The sequence below is a fragment of the Apis florea genome, unplaced genomic scaffold (assembly GCF_048593485.1).
Source record: "Apis florea isolate Af1SG1 unplaced genomic scaffold, ASM4859348v1 contig_2295_pilon, whole genome shotgun sequence".
In the NCBI taxonomy this organism is placed as follows: domain Eukaryota; kingdom Metazoa; phylum Arthropoda; class Insecta; order Hymenoptera; family Apidae; genus Apis; species Apis florea.
The window spans coordinates 89231-112787 of record NW_028256555.1 but is presented as its reverse complement, the minus strand read 5'-3'; the positions used below and the strand labels follow the sequence as shown (position 1 = coordinate 112787).

The following is a 23557-nucleotide window of genomic DNA, read 5'->3' as shown; positions in this document are numbered from 1 at the left end:
CAGAGCGATGCTAGCCGCGTCAGAAAACATCACTCGCCCCCTGGTCCAAGGGGACGAGGACGCCATCGTACGGGATAGACGGGCAAGAACCCGTCCACCGTCTACCGGATAAGTTATTAGCGGCGCCCGTGAAAGAAACAACGGGAATATCAATGCGCGACCCCAACTTACCCCGTTTCGCGATGTATTTATTACGACGGGGGCCGAGTTTTTCGCTTCTCTACGCGCGCCACGAGATCACGACCGAGTTATTGCGTCCTCCGCGAGGGCACAGCGGACGGGGTGTCCCATCCTCGAGCTTCTTCTCCAACGAGTCGAGCGCCGAGGGCCTTTACGCCGCCCGATTGGACGGGAATCGAATATGGGCTAGCGAGGAACGCGTCGTCTTAAAACGTTGTTAAATATTGTATGAGTGGCGGGCTTCTTGCTTCTTAGACGATCGTTGATTGGAATTTTGGACGAGTTGCTAGAACTCTCAGCGGGAAAGTGAATTAATCGATTTTGCCACGAATACTCGGGTGTATATATATATGTATATATACATGCTTGACAGCCAATTAAAGGGAACGGGGGACGGAGTATATTTTAATAACGACATTGGAATGTTGCTGCGATTAATCAATCGCAGGTAAAGAAGCGTTTCAACCAAAGTGTTGCACTTGCGGTATGGAAGACCTGATCTACGATAGACATCTCTAAATTTGTACAAATTTTCTGTTAAAACTCTTTCCTATATTTTAATATCGATACGAAACGTATATTTTCCATTAGAATTCATGAATGCAAGAAGGCCACGAGACCAAGATATGTACATATACATATATATAGACGGTGGCTTGTCCGAGGAGACGTTTCAGAAGAGGCATCGATCTAGCAGGAACGTGGAACGTTGACCCCGGCCCCTGAATCGAACGGCGTTCCCGGGGACTCGTAACAGAATCGCCACTGACCTCAGGCAGGTACGAGGTGTTAGACAAACAGCTGGCCCAAGCGCGCACAAAGACGCGTTTTATACGCTCTCCGGGCCTCGCCGGGGTATTACACACAGCTCTCACGGGGCCCTACCAACACGTACGCGGGTCGAGAAGGACGAACGGAGGCGCAAAAGGAGGAGAACGAGAGGGGTGGACAGAGGTGGAGGGAGGGCAGCGAAGAGACGACGAGATGGGTACGTAGGAACGTCGAGTACGAGTCACGGAGAGCTTCTCTTCTCTCGCCTCGCGCAAGCTGCCACCTTCTCCTCTTTCTCTATCGCGTACCACCTTGCGCCGCATTCCAGCACGGTAAATCGCTCGATGTAACGGCCGTGTGTCCCGTCGAAAATCGACCGCGGTTTCATGATGTCGGCAAGAGAACCGATCATCCTTGCGCTCTGTATTTCGTGCGAGGAATTTGGGAAAAATTTGGAGGCGTTTAAAAACATAAGGAGATTGTAATAATTCGTGAAAAGGGATCGTTTTGGTATCACGACGCGGAGAAAGAGATATCTAAATCTTGGATTAGAAAAAATTGTACGTTCCCACTGTACCAACGAAACGAAATCAAAAATTCTCAGACTTTGTTCGCACGACGAACGAAGTTGCTCTCCTTTTGGCTAGGCCTCCCTTGATATCTGTCGAAATACAACAGCGAAGCGAGTGAATATATAATGAGGTTGTGTATTAACAAATGGTCGGGCAGGAAACAAGGAAAGAGGATACGACGGACTGCAGGTTCCCATGACTCGCCCACGCCGCGTGGAAGGTGCTCGGCGATGTCGTCGTCGCTCGTCGTCGGGGGCATAAAAGTGTCCAGAGACCGAGACCCGAAGATCTCAAGTGCTCGGACCACCTTGCACGCCGCGTGGGCGAGCCTGGCTTGCGCAAGTTGCTTGCTGCTTTCCGCAGTGGAGGGGATCGAGGGAGTTATTGGAGTACGGAGAAAACTGGAGCAATAATAAGTCTTTGCAAATTTAATTCCTTCGCGACTTTCAATTTTACATCGTCTATCGTTTTCATCTCTCAGAATAATCAAATCCATTGAAATGTTTTTTATTTTTAGTAAATTTTGATTCTTAAATGGAAATTAATCTTTGTCTTAGGGAAATTAAAATAAACTTCTTGTACAATTGTTATTGCTTTGGGGAATTTTTTAAGTTTTGAAGCTGTCCTTGCATTAAAATATCAAAAGAATAATTATTATGTATTGACAGTGAACGACCGAAATACAAAGTTTATTGTTTACTGTTTGAATAATCAAAATTGCAAGAATATATTGAAATTTTCGTATCAGAAAATAGAAATAAAGATCAAGATCTATACAAAATTTTTATCCAATCCATATAAAAATCAAATAACGCGATATATATTTTTACACGATTAATCCTTATCGAATCCTACAGAACTAATTTTCGCTATTTTAAAACTATCCAATAATTATACCTATCGTTTCTAGCATGATAATGAAATGATACAAAATCGTAAAATCCCACGTGTCCTTGCCCCTAAAAGCGCGATATCGATACACCGTGTGATATAAATTGTCGGATACCAAGGAATTTCATTAAATACTCGCGTGTCGTGTTCGTGGCGGCGATCTCGCGTACCTAATATCACCGCCCATTTCGTGTTATCACGTGTAATCCTAAACATACCGGCCGCGGGGTATTAATGAACGATGACACGAGGCGAACATTAATCCTCAGGATTCGTAATACCGTTCCTCATCACCCGCGCGATATCCAAAAGCGAGAATCGGGTGAGTGTGCGTTTCTGGAACACACGCGGCATCGAACGCGTGGCTGTGGGCGTCGAAAAATGTTATCCACCACGAGGTGCGAGGATCGGCGGCAATTAAACAACACCCAGTTGCCCCCCCCCCCCCTCGAGAGAGAGAAATCTGACACGTTGGCATTAAACGAATTTCCATCCTCTTGAAAACTGCCATTCTCTTTGGGGAAAAGAATGCCACCTCGCAATAAATCGATGTGGCAATTTGTAGGCATTTCTTGCCACGGCCGGGAGTATATCTTGGCAAAAATGACCGCGTGAATGGGTATTGTCAAGTTGAGTGAAAGGTACGTCTGTGGTAACCACATGTGGTAAATTGATAATTTTATATGCTTGCCTGGAAATTACTATTAAATCGGTTGTCTGTAAAAATTCCCCGGCCATTTCTAAACAGTTTATGGTAAATGTTTATGGGAGCCCAGTAGTAGGTTGACCCAGTAGCCCGGTATAATTGAAGGATGCGAGGGGGAAGGATGTGGGAAGGCTTCGATAAGGAGATCACGCCCTCTCCGCGTGAGGGTTTCATCGCCGGCGAGCGACTGAGACGCGGATTCTCTCCTCGTAAGTAATTTATCGTTACTATTAAAATATAGCCTGGTCGTCGTCGCGGTGGGTACGAGCCGTTATGGCCGAATATAACCATTTCTATGGGTGCACGAGGCGTCCACCGTGATTTACAGTGCCCGGCGAGTTATGACGCGACGTGCCCACACTCGCCTTCCCGTACGCCTCGTTCTCGTGCGGTCGACTTCTTCCCGCGGAATTCCTCCGTCCCGAGGGCTCTGTCAATCGAGAATCCCTTCAGCCTGAGAATTTCAATCTTGTCCGCCGAACAACGCGTAAATAATCGAGGAATTTGAAAATTGATCCTACTTATATCTCTCGCCATTCGATACCTTTGAGAATCGATTAAACGCGGGTATATTTTCGCGAATACGCGATAAATTTTGCGTGGAAGGAAACAGAAGTGAAAAGCAAATAATCCTGTCGGGATAATTGAACCTAATTTATAAATAGATCTCTGGAAAACCGTGTCTCTAACTTTGTTTAACGATAAAGAGGAAAAAATATTAATTTAAAAAATTTAACTTGCAAAGACACGTATATGCTTTGTCGATTGTTCATCTAATTGGTCTTCCAGGAACGATGCGTGATTGTATGATAAAAATAAAATTACTCGTACGTTAGAACGATTGGACGAAAGAAAGAATAAATTTTCGGGTAAAATTAGATTATCGGAATAATTTCCAGAATAAGGAAAAGAAGGTACACGAGTCGGACATCGATCGACAGCGTCCGCCGTGAATCGTCCGGCATCGTTACGCGTGCGTTCTCGAATACGAAAGGGTAAAATACGGCCCAATAAAAGGGCAGTTTGACACAGTCCCCTGAACACTGGCTGCCCATTGTTCGGAAGAACGGAACGATCACGACCGCAAAGTTGGTCCGTTCTCTGGCGTGCCACAGCAGTTAACGCGAAGAGGGACGAGCAAAGGGAATAAGAAACTTCCAAGACTTTTTCACGCCCGGTTTCCGTGCATCGTAAAATCGATCTTGAAAACCAGCCAGCACACTCGTGCTCGCCGTGTTCCAACAAATTCGTACGTCCTTTCGAAGAATTACATTCCACCGAACGGAATGATTATCCAACAACCTATCCCAAATCCTATCCTTATTCCTATCCGTTATTAATCATCGCCTCTCAACTTTCTTTCCTCCTGCGAAATTTAATCTCCTAAAAAATTCCAATCGATGTCTCTTCTATCTAACCTATTTTCTGATCCATTCATTGTTACGTAACAAATTTCGAGATCCAAGGCCGCAAAATCGCGATACGAATGGATTGAAACGAGGGACTGGCTCTCGAGCGGCCATAAAATCGCCCTATGAACGGGGAAGGACGAGAATGGCATCAATGACATTTGGACAGTTAATGTCAAGATTATTGACGCCTGGGTCCGAGGTTGAATTCCGTTGGGAGGCGCGGGACGAACGATTTCACTCGCCGTTCAAGCGGGCCCCTTTTGCGGGCCTCGAACGGGTTCCGTGACGTGAACGCGCAACAACGGCTGTCGTCAACGGGGTGACGAGTTTTCACCTTTAGTGTCAATAAATATGGTGAAAGCGCGCGGCGCAACTCGGTGCCGATAAGAGCTTTTTTCGCGACTTCCCAATAAATTTCCTTGACGTTGATCGCGCCGCCATACCATAATATGATCGTTTACCGTACATCGGCGTTCCCACTCCTTTGAATACTTCAATTTGGCCAACACACGCCGTTCTTGTCGCCGTCAATGCAAGATTCACTGCCCGTGCGTGGCGAATAAAAGACTCGGTACGTGTAACCCCCTTTGACTCGAATTTCGAGCCTCGATACTTGTCCCTTGTGCCAGCCTGCTTTACGATATCTCACCCAGTCGTTCGGGTTTTGCCGAGTTTTGTTTACTGCCGAAAGTTTTCAGTATCGTTCCGCTTTTTAAGGAAATTTCGTGGATGGGTTATTCTAAAATAAGAATCTTCAAAACCTCGATAAGATCGTAATTTGATCACTGAATTGCAGCATAATTACTATGAAAACGGGGCTTTGTTCGCGTTTCTAATTGTAAAATCAGAAATTCTATCAAGAAATCTATCTACTATGAAACAAATTGTCACTAACTTTTGGAATTTAATAACTAACTTTCATATTTGCCAGTTCTAAAACTAATTCTATTGATGGAAACCAAAAAAAAAAGTGTGATTTAGATTCTACTTAATCTTAATCTTAAACGCGATTGATTATCGGATAATAAACGTATTTTCTCTCAAAACTCGCTCCAAATGAATTCCCCGAGACGGTAGCAAGAGATTTCTACAGAGTTCATCTCGAATATCGATATCGATGTATACTGTTCCTTCCTATTCAATGTTCTCACGTGTGCACGTCGTTCGAGCGGAATTCCGCAATTCCGCGTCCATTAACCGCGTTTTGTCGAAAGATAGGCGCGTGATCGACGATCGATCGATCGTACCACGATATCCCCGTGGCGTGTTACGAATCCTGCCAATCACGGCCAGTGTAATCGATATCGAGCCTAGAGGTGGGTATCGACTCGATACGATCGACTCCGCCCCGGGCGTGTCGCCGGCCTGGACGATTTATAATGTTAATATCCCGGAGCCAGGTTCCACGCTTTTCTCCCGTCCTTTCTCCTTCCTATTCGTTTTATTTCACTTTTTTATATACCGTGTGTTTCTTGCGCGGGAACGAGGAGAGAAAGAGAGAGAGAGAGAGGAAACGGCCAATCATTCCATGTATCTCGAGTCCGGATTAACGAGAGATGATATTGGATGGATCGAGCTCACAATAATTAAAGGATCTTCGTATAATTAAGCGAGAATTATAATCTGGTCTCATTTCATATCAAATAGTACATAATAAATTGTTTTTAATTGTATTTAATTTATGAGATATTATTTATGAGACACGAGATGTTATTTATACGAAGATCGATATATATATTTTTTCGTGTTTGAATATATAAATAAGAAAGTATTGGATATTGTTATAAGATAAAAGAAAAATATTTTAAATTAATTTGAATCGTATATTATTAAATTTAAAAATTATTTAAAATTCTATTCTATAAGAAGATCAACGAATTATAGTCTTAAAATAATATAATATTTATTAAATTACAAATATTATATCATTTTCAGACAAAAACATGTAATATTTAAATATTTATAAATGTTTGAAAATGTTACACAACGTATATATGCAATGATAATTCATAAAATTCAATTCGAATTAACGCGCCATATTAGTTACCTTGGGATAAGTGGCGCTGTAAAGGAAGTGACGTCATCCATATTACGATGTAATTTTATATAATACGATTACAATGAATAAATTCATACGAATGATAAATTTATTAAATATCATAAAATTTGGTGATTATTTTGCAATAATCGATCAAATAAATTTAATTTTTTCGATATCACCGTCGATAACTAGATTTCGTAATGATAATTACTTTCGTCGGTAAGTGTCTCGATGTATTATACGTATCGTCATATACATCGAATTCGATATACATAAATTTAACATACCTCGTACGTAGACTTGTATTCGTATTATGAAGAATCGAAGCCCCAGGCAATGAAAATATACGCCATAATCAAGCTGCTCCTGACCTTTCTTCTATTTACATTTCGTTCGAACGGGAATGACGCAATTCTTCGATTCGAGCTCTTCGCAGAGAACGATGATTCACGTACAATTATCCTTTTTCGACGTTACACTTGGATATTTTATCACGATTATGAGTCTCTGTATCACGTATCACTGTAAGAACCACAAAATAGATCACGAAATGTCCACGCACTTCAATTAAACCAATTATTTCGATCAAAAATTACGTACGAATACTGGTGCTGTCGCGTCTCCCGACGACGTATCCCGCGAATTTCAGCTGCGCGACCCCATGCGCAGAGCGCTCAAGTTCAAACTGATGCGCAGTAGCCTTCTGCACATTCAGTATAAATTTCGTGTCACCGAGAGAGGACCACGTTGCATTTTTATAACATATTATTCATATTATTTGTACGTTTCGATTCGCAAATAATGGTGTGATTAGAGTAATATCACGTTATAACATCCCGTGTTGGTCGTCGTGATCGCGTAAGTGAACGATAAGTGATAATAACAGTGATCGTGTAAGAAAGAATTGACAAAAATTTTTCTAACGACGCCACCGCCATATTTGTTTTTCTCACGATTCAAAGTGACTTGCAAATGTTCTGATACAAGTACACTTGTCGGTGACTCAATAGTGTAACGCTTTTTTAGCCGACCTACCTCGCCTCGATGAATGTTTATCCGCGTGTTGAACTGTGCTGGAAACTCTCGTTCGACCTCCACTTCGGGAGCCACTTCAGGATGCTGTGCCGAAGAATGGAACACCGACGAAGGAATCTCTGAAAGGATGAAGAGCTCTAAATTCGAGCTAATAGTCGCAGAACGCGGTGGGCGGTATGCTGAGTTCCAGATCCTTCAAGGGTAAAGATACATCGGAATACAAGGTAGGATTTCATTCATTTCAAGCTTAATTATTTAAATTATATTTTTATCAGCAATATCTTGTATAGTGTAGAGCAATTTAGAAAAAAATAGACAATAGTGCTGCCGCGCACGTATCGTTTTTGAACTAATAATTTTAAAAATAACTTTCTAATTTTAAAACAAATGATGAAATGTAGAATTTTTCTTCCACAATTTTATCATTTTTATATTGAATATCATCTCGGTTAAAGAAAATTAGAAAAATTAATTGTTAAATTTAATTATATAGCCGTTACTATTATTATTACGTAAGAGAATTTTATTAATATATAATTTATGAATAAAATTATATATTTATAAAATTCAGTAACATCAATTTTATTTACTGAACTATGATATTATTAAGAGAATTTATTAATATATATTAGAGTCGTGGCTCCATCAAATTATGCAACGAGATCCTGATTTTTTTTTTTTTTTCTATCTATTCCTATCTATCCTAACTACAACGAATTACCATTATATTATGATTTCACGTGCGAATATTTATGAATTCCGTGCTATTTTATCACGATATTTCATCCACGATCGTTTCGATGTCAAATTAAAAACCGATAACTCAAAAGCGAGAAGGTTTAGGAAAATAAATCCACCGGAGGGCAACAAAACTTGTGCATGTGTTGGAAGTAGGTTACACGTGCAATGCATCGTCAATAATGTATGAACATAAATTCTACCCTATTACTTTCCATGCCTGCGGTACTTTATCTTGTTATGAAACACAACCCTGATCTTACCGTGCAATAATACATCACCCGCATAATATCTCCTGGGGTAGCTTCTTTATAACCGATTCTCACGCACAGGTAGACACATTCAAAAAGAGATAGATCTCCGTTCGCGAGTTAAAATTCACTGTTAAGAAGCTTCGTAGTTCGAAATCGGGAAAAATAAGGACATTTACAAGACCGAGACGTAGCTTAGCTTCTCGAGACGTCGTCCATACCTATATTTCTGCGCAAATGCGAATCGCCGAACCTAGGGTCGAGTTCAAGCACTCTTTCGAAGAAAACCAGCATTTAATAACAAAACGATCGACGCGACACAAGGGAGGGATGGGCAAAAGGAAAGGGTGGTTCCGTTCTTCGATGTAAACGGTAAATTAGCATTATAGTCGCATTACCGATGTTGTGACGCCACTTTACACGCGTACAGATCATCCGTGGCAAGTCCCTACGCGTAGGATCAGTTCATTCTAACTCTGATTTATACCATGAATCGTGATTCACGACGCCAATATATATTATTCCGTTTATTCCTTATCCTGGTGAACCGAGTTTACGATATCATCGTGACTGCTTGAATGATAATTCTCGATTCTACTGAATTCTATTTCATCGATTTTATCGATATCATCTTAGATATTTTAGGATTAATATATTTTTCAAAATTCTGATCTGGATATTGATATTGTTACTTCACATTATCATAAAGCGTAAATCGGTATCTATAAATTATTGTAATCGGACAATAATAATTATCCTCGTTAATATTCAACTCTTTTAGGGTAAAAATCTCTGTCCGTATATTCGTTCTCTCATTTACGATTCTCTTCACATTTATCTTAGAGTTATCTTATATACTTCGTTCTTCTTAAAAGATAAATAGACGATCGATTTACATTGACACGACGTGTCGATACTTCGTCGATTCGTGGAACGGAAAGAAAAGGAGGGGGAGGGGGATTCCGTAGGTCGCGGTCGGGGGCGGAGGCGGCGACGAGCAACATTGAGGAAGGGCGGTGTGGAGATGGTATGGGAAGGTACAAATTGCAGGATCGGGTATCGGACGGAGTAATTAATTAAATACAATAAAGTTAGGTCGACCCTCGTATCTGGGATCGACCACTCCTCCAATCGGCCGTCCTCGAGTCCTCCGGACGCGCTTCGAACTCGCGGAATACCCGGAGAAAAAAAGCGCACGGCGTCTATAAACGTTAGCCTCGATGATTTTTCGCTCGAGACAGAGAGAAACGGACTTTAGGGAACGAGGGAGATGGAGAGCGTGGTACGCTCGAGAGCATAGTTCGATACACGAAGGGGATCGTAGATCTTTGTGCGGTGCATTTATTACTTTGGATGACACAGGCGTAGACATCGATTATCATCCTACGTAATTTATCTCGGCGTATTAGCCGGATGAGTTATCTCCTCTGTAACCCGATGCGTTGGTCGCGGAACGGCCACGCGCGGATCCCGATTCGCGTGTGCACGCGCCTCTCCTCTTCGAGTGAGATATCGAGGAGGGTAATTGTGCCGATTTAACGGGGTTTCCTGTACCGTGTGCGTCGTAAAATCGGGATATAGATAGCGCGGCGAAGGCTCTCGTTTGCACGCCGAGGTCAAGCGCATGTCTGCCCGCGAAAGAAGATCTCGTGGAGAGAAGATTGAATGATGGATAAACGGCGGTTAATTATAATAATTATAATAATTGGGCGACAATTAATCAGGGGACTTAATTACGAATTATAGCCGAGGCGAGACAATGCACGGCATTGTTCATTGAGCGTACGACTCGAGTGTGGGAAGCTCGGAATTGTGGGTCTTACGGAAAGAAAGTTACAGATCTTCTTCTCTTCCCAGTTTCGTTTTGAGTACAGCGAGATCTGCATCTTCGGCTCGTAATCGATTAATAACGTAATTCCCGACCTCGAAGTACATGATTGACGCGTGAGCCTCGCACTTTCGCAGGTGTATCTAATTATACGAGATTAGTATCGTTGGTTACAATGCATGGCCAGTGGTTGATGCCGAAGATACGAGTTTGTGTCTCCGCGCGCGTTAATTCCACTCCACTCGGCATAGATCGTTATTATATATCGGGTTCAAGCCGGACGAATTGCGTCTTGGAAGAAATTGGCAATCATCATCATTTCTCAAATTTCACACGTAATTTACTATTCGAACGAACGTAATGCAACGCGAACCGTTGACTCGTCACCTATGCATCTCCTCCTCTTCCGCGAACTCGAAACGGAACGAGGGAACAGTTCCCACCGCGAACGGTGGATCGGTCCAGGAATAGCCTTCCCCGAACCGGTGTTCAATCAAATAAATAATTTTTAGGGCGAAATGGGCGGCGCGAAATGGAACCACCGCGGCAATAAATTATTCGCCGACGTAACTTGGACGCGGGTGAACTGCATATTTATACCTAACTGTTGGACTGCTACATTTTGCCACGAGCCCTCTATCCCTTTCTCCCCGCTCTTTTCACGCGTTCTCTTTCTCTTCTCCGCTCGCCACCGCAACTGGAACCATAAACTTCGTGTCGGGGGAAGGAAGGTTTCGCTCGAAATCCACTATGGTTTCGTAGAAATTCTTCTCTACCGTGACCTACGAGCCGAGGCTGCTAGCCGCTCTATAAAGCATCGAGCGGTCTCGAAATTGCAACCGGCTCCTCGTGAATCATCGACACCTGCTAAGCATGATCCCCAAACGCTTATCTACACCGACCGAATTTACATTCGGATGATTTGCAATTCATGAGGCTCGATAATCGTCCGTAGGATAGGGATTAAATATCTTTAGAAGTATTCGAACGAATCGACGATTACCGTGTATAACGCTTGATATAAGCTTCTCCAATTTACGAGTATTATTCTTTTTTTCGTAAATAAGAATCCGAATAGTAGTTTTAATCTTGCAAGAAAGTGCGAGTTGACGAAAAAATTTCGCCATGAACAGCGGTCGATGGTGGTGGTCGAGGCGGTCGCACGGTGGACCAGAAAAGCCGCGGCGATCCGTGGGTAATGCGCGTTCTTGCGTTCCTCATCATGGATGACGAAGCAAAGATGCATGCCGGGTTCACGTCTTTCGTATATACGATTCGCCTAGGTATTAAGGTCGATTCACACTTAATAACACCGTGGCGAATCCGCGCAACGTCGTAACGAGATTTTGAGAAACGTCGAATTTATTAAATCAACCCGAGTCCTCTTATTTCCACTCTTAAATTTCATCAAATACACGAAATTTCCGGCAGATGATCGCCCCATTAATCATTTCGTCTCCCTCGAATCATCGATCAGAAAAATCGTCCAATTCCATTTGTTCTCGATCGATAGAATTCATTTGCGCTGGAAGAGAGGAAGGAATTTCGCGAGATAACCAGGGACGTTGAAAGCTCGGCGAGGAGGAAAGGGCCGGTCGTAGTTCAGCCTGTGGCCCATCAGATAGCACCCAGTCTCTTTCCTCGAGAGCGTGGAGCAAGGGAAAAAGGAAGAAGAGTAACGAATCGTGGAGTAGACGAGGACGGATAGAAGAGATAGAAGGGGATGTAGGATGAAGGTTGAGGGGGAGGAAGGGTTGAAAGGGGTACATTGTTTGCCGAGCGGAGCCGATAATTCAGTAATGAACGTAACCGACGCGCGCCCGGGTTCAGGGCTATAATTACCGATACCACGTCGGATAGCGGATCCCTTAACTTAGGGTCCCGAAGCGGTTACGAGGGCGCAGGCGCGAGCGTGGCCATGTTCCCCACGTCTTAGAATGGGCAGCTCTAAATTAATAAATCAATGGCCGGCCCCCTTATCCGATCCGCGGGTGGGTGGAGTTTGTTTGTTTAAGAGCAGGATTTATTAATTTTTCGCTGGGTGGTACACTCCCGACGGTTATCTTCCACCTTCGCCCTCGCGCTCGCCTCTATCTCTTCCTTCCGTGTTCTTTATGCATGCGAGCTTCTTCCCTATTTTACGAGCCGATAGCTCGGTTACGATGCATGCTCGTGTGCAAGCTTGCATTCCTTTCGAGGGGATTATTGTTGCTGGGAGAAACAAAAGGGGTTGAATTGAACTGATTAATTTGAATTGGAATTTCAAATCTCTCGCTTTCGACGTTAAATTATCGATCATAAGTTTGTACCAAAGACAGATTGGAATAATTCTAATAGCGTTAATCTAATCTTTAAATTGGAAGTAAATGGATTTTGAATCTTGGAGGGTAATAGATCGATGGAGGAATTGTGAGCGAAGGGATGAAGCTAAGGGATCATTGAATTCTCTCTCACGAGCAGTGCAGCCAGTGCCATCTCTTTATGGAGGCTCGAACCTTTGCTGAAATACGACGGGGATTTCTTGGGCAAATGCGAACAACACCCTTAATACACGATTACCATTGTTAGAACGATCATTGATATTTAAAATTTTAAATATCGAATACTTTCCAAATATTAAATGATGCAATTTCGTTTTCAATAGCATAAATTTCCTCGTCAAATCGTAATCGAAATCAAATCAATGTAACAAATCGCGTTTAAAATTGACCAAATCTATAGAATACTCCGTCTTGGATGAAACAAAATCAATTTCGAAAACAATCGATAAATCACATAAATCTTCGCGCTCGGATCGTTCCGTTTCCTAATAGAGCTATCGATATCCTCGTCAAATACCAATAATTCAACGGTAGGAATTAAAATCGATCGTTTCGAGGCCCGAGGCGAGGTTTTGGAATAATTCGAATTCGATCGATAGAAGCGATACATCGATCCCGTGTCGGTCGAAAGAAACGTACGGCGTTCTGTCGCTTCTTTCGCCTCGTAACTCTCCCCTTCCGCTCGAATTCTCGCGATTTCGCATCGTCGAGCCTAACACCAGCCTAATGTACGATTGCATCGCGCCATACCTTTCTCCTGGACCGTTTATTCTTTCCCGCGGCGCCTTGTTTGCTCGTGGAAATATATATCTCTCATAAACCGGGAAATGGAGAGGTTCGACTTTCCTTAGTTGCGCGCCAGGTTTATGCTCTCCATGGGATCGTTATCGATGCCAACGAATCAACGTGGACCCCGTTTGATTTACCTTTGTCCCCGTATCTACGAGAGGATTCTGAAACGAAGCCGCCGTTCCATCTTGGGCAAAATTATGCCGCTTGTAAACCGGGGACCCCATACATTTCCACTTTCGAAAGCGACACGTTTATAATTTTTCTTATATCCTTGTTTACATATGAATCGAGTATCTTCAAATTCGATCGAGCCGCACGAAATATGTTTATTACCCAACCAAACATCTTGGACAGACGCCTCTAAAATTCTTTTACTCTACTCGATAAAAATGTAACGTGATAGATGAAAATATTTTACGATCGAAAATTTATAGTTCGTATCGCGAGTGTAAGATTTTTAATTAATCGATAGTTAATTCTCTCGAATAAATTAAAGAAAAATTCTCTCGTCGATATTTCACTTCTCGAAGCGCAGACAATTCTAAATAGTCGAACGTAATTGCTCGAGAGAACAGTTATCGAGAGAACACCTACGTTACGTACCCGAGAAAAGAAAAGAAAAGAAAAGAAAAAAAAAAAAAAAAACGAGACATATTGTCCCCCGGTGGATACACACACTCTCGTCCCATTAATTCTCTGAAATAACTGCTTCATCGGCGCGGTCGCGCAAAGGCTACCGGAAGTCACTCGACAAATCTTTCGCCCTGGGGAAGATGGTTCGCGGTCACGCCACGGTAATGGCCGGTTCCAGCGCAGAGTGTGGCACGGTGAATCGGTTAAAGGCCGGCCTGTGCATGCTCGACACGAGCAACGAGAGCGGATTGCAGCCGTAGGCAGGAATTAGACTCGAATCCCGCGTCTCCTCGCTCCCCGTGTTTCCTGATGATAATGACGGTAGCAGGTGTTCGAGTCGATGCCACCTTCGCACCTTGCTTCCCTGATCTCGGCGCACACGTAGACGCGCGCACGTAGGCGAGCGATCATCGTCGCCTCGGTTGTCCTCGACAGGTCATACCGTAATTCGTCGCTCCGGGGATCTACGTCTCCGTCCACCTACCGACGTACGCGGCCTTAGATAGCTATATCCTCACCTCGTATCTCTTCTTCCGTGCGCTCTTCTCCGTCTCGTATCCGTGTGCGTGTGTACACACGCCGCGCTTAATATCTCGAGCCAATCTTAGAGCTTGCATTCAGTGGGTTAGCGCCGTAAATGCCATCCACCGGCAATGGCCATCCACTCGTGGCTACCACTATAGGCGGCTGGCCAGGTATTCATTCCATTTGCAGTTATGACGAGTTCAGAGGCCGTGAGAGTTTGCCGGCTCGTCGAGGAGCCGACAGTCCTCTCCGTTACGGTGTACGATCACGTACGAGCCGCCGCCGCGTTACAATTTCGCGCCTCCCTGTATCGATTTTTCTCGCGTCACCTCCTCGATGCTCATGCTTTATGCTACCTTCTTTCCTCTCCGCTCTTTTGATCGACGTTTGACGGGCTCCGAAAAAAAGGAAAAGGAACAAAGTGGAATCGATGGTGGTTCGATGAGTATAAAATTTCGAAAGTATTATTTTCGATCTTCTTTTACTAATAATAAGGATGCATCCGTGTACAGCTATGCGAAAAGATAAGCCCGCGGCTTATCGCGATCCTCGGCTGTTGGCCAATTATGTCCAAGATGCTAATCGTATCGGGTCCACACGGTGTGAAATATCGAGTCGAGTTTCATCGCGCGGGTTTAAAGGTTAACGGCCGGAGAGAATAATTCCACGTTAGGATATCGACGGTGTGCAGGAGGTCGACGAGGAAAAAAAGCTCGTGGAGGCTCGTCGAGCAATATATAATCACCACCGCCGAGAAGAAATAGGATGAATAGTTTCGAGACATACTCTTTAGCGATCCTTTGACTCTCTTACACGAGCCTCACACTATGCCGCGGCCCTTGTTATTGCCGCAGCTTTTTCACCTTCGACTTTCTCGCGGATCCCTAACCTCCTTCGCAACGATTCATCGGCCAGCTTTATCCACCCCGGCCACGGTAGTCGCAATTATAGAGTATGACTGCACAGATTCGTTCGGTAATTTGTTATCATTGAACAAACACATCGAAAGGAACAAGCTTCCCCCGCGTCTTTATCCGATCGTAATCTTCGGACCACTTTCTTCTACTCGCATTCGGCTCTCTTTGACGACCTCCTCGCTCGTTCTTATACCTTTCGAACGAAATAAAGGAGGAGGAGTGCGCGTAGGATCACGTGGCTTAGACGAAATCCGGTGAAACCGGTACGTTTTCGCGAAATAACGAAGATCGCGTACCATGGATCGATTCGAAGGAATATAAATATATCCTGGCCGTTGAGAAAAAGAATCGGTCGTAATAAATTCGCAGCGTAAGGGGGGACGTTTTAATCCGCCCCTGGGCCCGGCCTGTACGTAGCTCGAATAAAGAGATATCTCCTCCTGGCAACAGGCGGTAACGTCTAAATTAAATGTTTCTGGATCGACGAGCCACGGATTCAACGTGTCATGCGCCGCTCTTAATCTGGATTTAACGGCCAGGTCTCCGGCGTGAGGCCACCACCTTGCGGTGCCTGACCGCTTCAATAGAGCTTAATTGGCGAATACTCGGCCTCGCGCGCGCGCGCGCGTGTGTGTGTGTGTAGAAAGAGATGGGTGAACGGGGAGTTGGCACGGGATGGAACGAATGAAAATGTACATGTAGCGCGCGGAGGCCCCTGCTTCTTCATCTTCGTTCGAGCCGTGACCGTAAGTCTCTACCGCCCCTCCCCTTCCTCCGCCATCCTCTCCTCTTCTCGCCAGATGAGGGCGAGAATGACTCCGCCGATTCGTCTGCACGTTTTAGTTATTCATGGTATAATAATGACGATAACGATAATAACAACGGTAATGATTACGTTTCTGAGACGGCCTCGCTCTCTAACGAACGCCTCCTCTCTCTGTGTGTGGGAACCGGCTCGCTGCCTTATCGCTGCCAGACTTAATCGCCACGTTCGTGGATAAATGTTTGTTATTAATTAACGTTCGGTTGGATAACTCGGTGGGAATATGTTCGATGCAAATATGCCCGATCGTTTCGATTTAATTTCATTTCTTCGCTATCACGCTTCCTACTTTCTCGTCGAAACTTGGCGTGGAAACTGCGCTCATGGAGGGCGCTTTCGTAATCTCGTTATTTCCGATCAAATTTTCCGAAGCGTAAACACGAGTCAGAAAAATATAGAAAATCCCGCGCAATAATATTTGTATCGTAAGATAAATTCGGAATACAAGGAGGAAAATTATTATTCATCAATCGTATACGATAATTCAATTCTACGTAAAGAGGAATCCACACATGTATGTGCACGTACGTGTGTATTCTATACACGATCCTTCTTCTTTGTGCTTTGTGAAACAACCTGGCGCGGCATCCTCTCGTATACCAGAAATAACTATCAGCCTCATCTAGTGATCTACGGAACAGTGCCTGTAGCCCCGGCACGAGCATGAAAACACGGTAGCGGCGTTCTCGCGCGCCTCGCGTGAACCAGATACACGGGCCCGAGGCCCGTCACAGTAAATTATCATTTTCATAGCGGCGTGCCGGTAATTTTGAGGCGGCAAACCCTACGGCACGCCGCGGCTACTTAAGCCGTCGCGGTGGAAGAAGAAGAAGAAGAAGAGGAGGAGGAGGAGGAGGAGGAGGAGGAAGAAGATCGGTGCCTTGCTTCGCGGTTCGTTCGGAAGAAAATCGCGCGAGTTGGACGCCATCGGCGCGGATACCAGGAGCGTATTTTTCGCGGTGACTTTCGCTCGGTGGCCATCGGTCGGCGATCGTAAATCAAGAGGGAAGACGAGCGAAACTTCCTTCCCTGAAGATCGTCGTTGCCTAATCGATCATTCGAACGAAGCGAATTAATTTTTCAGAAAATTGTGAATTATTTGCAAGTAATTTTATGAATCGAACGAAACCTTGAACCTTTGACTCGAAAAGAAGGATTGGCCGGTTAAAAATTATTTACAACGGTAGCAATCTCCATCTCTCTCTGAATCGTTCGAGTCAAATTAATATTCTCACTGCCTGTGAAAATCGTAGAGTCATTAAAATTAACCCGATAATCATCGACTCTAAAATAGCCACTTCTTTGATCGTCGCGTAATTATACCCCTCGCGAGCAGACTCGGCGAATTGATTACGATTTCTTCGATCGGCAACCGTGTCGATCCCTCGTGGGCGTCTTTGTGAAAAGAGAACCGGTATCCCGGAAGCGTCCAGTGACAATAATTCGTGGCTCGGCCAGATGCTAATCGACTTGACGTCACCACGGCACAAGTGGGCAGATCGGCCGGTGTCTGGCCACTGATCGATAGCGGCGCACGCTCGTGGAACGATCGCGCTTAATGATCGGGACGCTCGTTTAAATCAAAAAGGTTCGTTGCTCGTCGGTGAAATTGTCATGCATTATGCATATCGTGCCCCGTGATCGCGCGCGTGCACACGCTCGTCCACCATCGCGTCGTTATGCAATTTTGTAATTAATCGTTTTTCTGAATTTGATATTTCACGCGGTGTACGCCGCGAGAAACCTTTACCACTGATACCACGGCGACCGTATCCATATTCCTTCGATCAAATTCACGGTGCCGCGCCGCGGGTGGCGGCAACATCTGTCGCTGCCGGAATGCGAGGCTAATTGAACGGCGGAGTGTTCGATGGTGACGCGACCAGGATACGCGAGCAATATACGGCACGTATCTTCTTCGTCCCTTCTTGTAAATCTATTTAAAAATAGTTTTCTTTTTTCTTTTTTCGATACTTGGAAAGTTCATGGATTTGGAGAATAATAATTAAGAAATAAAGTTTAAAATCCTTTTTTCCTTTTTTTATGACGATTAATTTAAAAATTGTGGTGTGTCTCTCTTTTCGATCAACGTTATAGCCAGTTCACGAAGAGCACGTTCGAAAAGGACACAAGTCGGAAACCTCGATTTTAATAATCGTGACACCGAGTCGTGCGAGAGCTTAGAATCCTCATCAACCTCACCATTGCTCGATCGTGGTACTTACATTTGACTACCATTGCTAAAATAACACATCGAGAGAAATTAAATTATTTGAATCAAAATTACTTTCGATCTCTCCCCTCTGAATTATTATTATTTACGAGAAACAACCTTCCCCCGTATCAACCTCTTCCAGTCGTACATGAGCAAAATCCAGTCGCTAAAAATATCCCATCGAGGAAGGCGGTCGCACCCGGTAGCCCTTGCCCGCCACCTAACGTGGAAAATGAAGTAGTTTTCTTCTCTGACAATCGTTGGAGCGCCTGGAGCAAGCACACCAATAACTACGGTGGTCGTATGGAGGCAGCTTCCTTCCCAGTTGCGCGTCCAGAAGGGATCGGACGGTGCATTACCCGTTAGACATGGCCCCCGCGCTGATATATTGACTTGGGCAAAAAAGCGAGTGTTCTTCTGCCCGCGGTTGCCGCCGCCGCAAAGTTCCCCCCCTCCGGCCTCTACCGCCCCCTTAGGATAGACGTCTCGCTTTACAACGCGCTCTGTGCACACACGACGGAATCACGAGAAGAACGATCTAACGTCTAATGGAGTTTTCTACAGCCTCTTCTTTCGGCGATTGGATTCACCTCCCTCGAGATTGGCTTGCGAACGCAACACGGGAGACAAGAACCGGGGAGGGAACAGGATTGCTGGATCTCGAACGAAATTTCTTCACGAGATTTCTTCCAAGGATTCCGATGGTTCATTTCTCTTAATTGCTAACTTGCTCTCTTTCTTTAAACTGTTTCGCTCATCGAAGAATTGAGAAAGAAATACCGGTATGTGGGAGGGTGAGGCGAAGATATATATATATGGGAGCAAGAAATATAATCGCATAGCGAGTGTGGCAGACCACTGGCATGGGGAACCTATTATAGCGGGAGCGAGAGTCGGAACAGGTGAGATAATCAACCCGGAGCCATAGCTGCGAGCACCTTTGTAATCGCTATTCATGGTGTCTTTTGATATCTCATGGTGACTCGCCGCCGTGGCACGACGAGTTGTTTCGACTGTAACGTTTCTTCGATTATTCCCGATAATTGTGGTTTTCCTTGCTCGTTTTCGAGGTAAAAGAATCTCTAGCTTGTACCTCCGTGAAGTAGAACGCGACAATTACGCGAAACGAGGTGGAATAATCAATAATAACAATCAATAATAATCGGCGGATGGATAGATCCTTGGCGTAATTATGGCAGAAATTCATTCTGCTCGACTATAACGCTCGATTGCTTAACGCGTGAATTAGTGAATACGATCTCGATGATCGGTACGACCTTCGAATAACTCTAACCTCCATTTCTTCTCGATCCTGATTTGTAACTTTCAAATAACCTTGGCCGCCAATTCACGATCATCCTTGCGCGAATAACGATCTTGACGATAACTCGATAATTTTCTGCGTGTACACAATTTAATTTAATTTTCCACGATTTTTAAATAATCTTGCTTATATTATTGCATCATCACCCTCCTCGTATTCTTCCTTTCAAACTACTCTTTTTAATTGAGAAAAAAAAAAATTATATTGATATCTATCCTCGCGTAATTTACGATCGGTAAAATTTTTCCGATTCGCCATACCAGCTCAAATAAAGATAAAAAGGAAATATATTAAATGTATCGTTACATAAGAAGCGTGAGAAATTTTTCAGCAACAATTTGACACGCGTATCCAGTCTGCCGCAACGCATCGATAATCCGTGAGTTTCGCGCGAATCACGATTTCCGCGCGTTACGCAGCCTCCTTAGAAAATGCACGCTTCAGACATGGGGCCAACGTTACGAGAAAAACAGGCTGAGAAGAAACAACGCCTTTTCCATACTCTTTTTCTCCCCCCCTTTCACCCAAGTTTCTCCATTACCGCGACAATACAAGCCCCGAGGTATTCGAATTTTCTCACGGGAAGTCTCTCACACTCGTTATTTTTCCTCCAAGAGCGAGGCTTGTACATTATCCTCCAACTTCGTCCATTGATATACGAGCCGTTCTCTTCCCGCGAAGAAGTACCACCGATGAATGATACGCGAAAAAATGATCGCTCCCTCCGGCGATGTCGCCCTGAGGCGAGGCAGCGCGTGCACCCAATATTTTATTGGCCGATCCACGCCGCCAACAATGCCCACCGTGCATTGTGCACGGTGTGGTGGTCTGCTCGATGGCTGATTTACCGCTCGTCTAATTTGTAGGCGGCCGCCATTAAACAATCCATAAATGCGTGCGCGTAAAACACTCCCGAGTTCGGGGCGAGCCGAGTCGGCGACCGAGCTGGCGGGGATGCATTCGGCCGTACGCACCAAAGAGAACGTTTTATTCATATTCAAATGAACTAGCTTTACGATCGCGCGAACGGGAGTGAGAACCGCGGCGATACACCATTGGGATGGGATTCAGCTTTTGTTCGGGACAAGCATTGCTGTGCTCGAAACGTTGCCGTTTCCTGTTTCCAGAATAGAACGTTCTGATACGTTATTTCGCGGTTAATTCGTAAGCTTGGGCTCAGGTTGATTGGAATAAAAAATTAGAAATAATCTAGATTTTCCAATTCTTCTTGTTTCGCGATCGTGAATATTTATTAGTAGTTATTAAAAATTCACGTGGAGACAAATTTCGGTGAGGAATGTGGGGAGGGAGGGAAGGAAAGACTTAGCATGTATTTATTCCGTTCGTAATGGAATTCCAACGGATGGCCCGCGTCTCTAAACGGCGTCGATACTTTTCCGCAGCGAGCAACCCGTTGCTACCTGCAACACCATCAGGCTGGTGGCCGAGAATTGCCCATAAACACCATTACGACTAGTGGGGCAACTTGCAGCGCACGACTTATGACGCGACCATGCTTGAATTAGTTACTCGTTGTTACTAGTATTACGTTTCAACCACCTTCGAAGCTACTAACCGACTTTAATCCCTGCAAACGAAATTGAGAATGAGAAAGAAGAAAGATATTCCCTTTATTTACGCGAATTTCACAGTCAAATTCATCGTTTCGTCCCATTTATTTTCGTGTTCGTCCAGCTGGAAGAAGAACGCACGCTGATGGTTTCTGGATTAGAAATTCGTGCTTTGGATCGTGAGTTCAGGCGTTGATGAATTATCCATAGTTGGAAAAAATGACCATAAGCACCGACGGATCGTTCGATATAGATGATTTTAACAGTGTTTCCGATTAATTACGGCGAGCCAGGAACGAATCGACCTCGTCTCCACAGTATGAAAATTAGAACGGTCGGGTTAGAATGGGCCTGGTGAAGAAAATTTCTTATCGTGGGAATAGCTTCAAGGATCGCGATATAAAAATTAATCAGATGTAAAGTAACGTAGTTGAGGTATACGGATCTTAAACTTTCGAAAATGCAAAACACGGTTTTAATTTACGATCTTTTGAAAAAATTCTTCTTATTCCTCGCCGTTGCTTCACTCTCTTTTTCGAACAATTTTTCTCCTTCTCGTGTAAACGCTGCTCACTCATACGAGAGAGGAGTTTTAAGCTTGGCACAGGTTGGACGAACCCATGAATGGCTCAGCCCATAGACAAGTCTCGAGGCGCTCGAACGGCGACGCGTAACGCGACGTGGCTTATTGCCAATGCATTTTAAATAGTCTATCATACGGGACTCTCTCACGTGCATTGTGCACCTGTGTTGCCCGTGACACCGGATTCGAATCTCCGTGTCACTCTCTCTCTTCTCTCTGGTACGTGATGTCTAACCTACGAGGATCCGCGCGCACAAAGGAGAAGACCGAGCAAACGTCACGATACGACGGATTATGGACGTTGCCAGTGCATATTTATTATTATTGGACGGCACAACGATCAAGCTACGAACGACGATAAACATCGGCGTGGAACGAATCGGCCGCGTTGAGATGTTTATGAGGTGTGTAATTGTGGGTAAAAATAGCTGGCGTGAAAGGGTTATTCTCTTTAGTTTTCCAACGATTCGATGAAAGGCTTGGAACTAAAGGAATGAGTAACCGCAGGAAAAGAATAGAGTAATTTTACCGGAAAAAGTTCTCCAATTTTTCATTGTTCGGCGCAATTTAGAGATTATAGAATTATTATGTAATTTTAACGAAACGACACGGAGCAGGCGTATTAAGTAATCCAAATCCTAAAGGATCACAAGGATACGAATCGTCTCGTCGAAGAGATGTTCGTCACGAGCACCCGATTCGAGAGAAAATCTCGACTTAGCCGTACAACGTGTAACGCGATGGGCCAGAACGATTGGCCGCATGCAAACAGCCCGGCTGATGAAGCCATTTTGCTGGTAGCTCTTAGAAATCGCGCGACGAAATCTCTGACTTTAAGTAAGCATTGTATGGTAACCAACGTAGAATAATTGTATGATGCCCGCGAACAGACGGACTCCACGCTTTCGATGTTTTTATTCATTTCCCTCCACAATACCCTTTCTTCGATCGATGGACGCACGCGTCCAATCTTTACTTCTTCTCCATCTTCCACTATTCCTTCACCGCTCGAAAAGTGATCGAACTTTTCTTAACTGCAAATTAGCATGTAGAATGATAAAAGTATTACTTTTCCTTCCTTCCATTCTCTCTAAATTCGGAATCCCTTCTAACCGATAACACGAGTAATAAATTAAATCATGATGCTGAGGGAGAGTAGAATCTCCAAATACCAAGAGACAACTTCAACTCTGCTTCCGTTTGCTATCCCCTTACAACAAAGGGGGCTATCGCTCGATTTTCGAAGTAACAAACTATCCACCTCTGACTCCGGGCAATTTTTAATCCCCGCCACTCGCCCGATGAATCACGCTCCGATCTCCTCCCCGGATGCAGCTACCTTGCTCAGCCTCATTTCGTTCTCATCATCAGAATCCGTATAGCCGGGGGTCGTGAGCTCATATTTCTCGAGCATTATGTCCCGACAGC

At 44.4% G+C, this 23557-nt stretch overlaps 1 long non-coding RNA gene across 1 annotated transcript in view; it reads left to right on the top strand.

The window, feature by feature from the left end:
* Nucleotides 1-7321: 7321 nt before the first annotated feature.
* The window catches only part of LOC147658201 (uncharacterized), a 95772-nt gene continuing 79536 nt past the window's right edge, over nucleotides 7322-23557 (top strand). The window contains exon 1 of the long non-coding RNA XR_015290927.1: nucleotides 7322-7832. This is a non-coding gene — a long non-coding RNA (uncharacterized LOC147658201). The remainder of the gene's footprint in view (nucleotides 7833-23557) is intronic.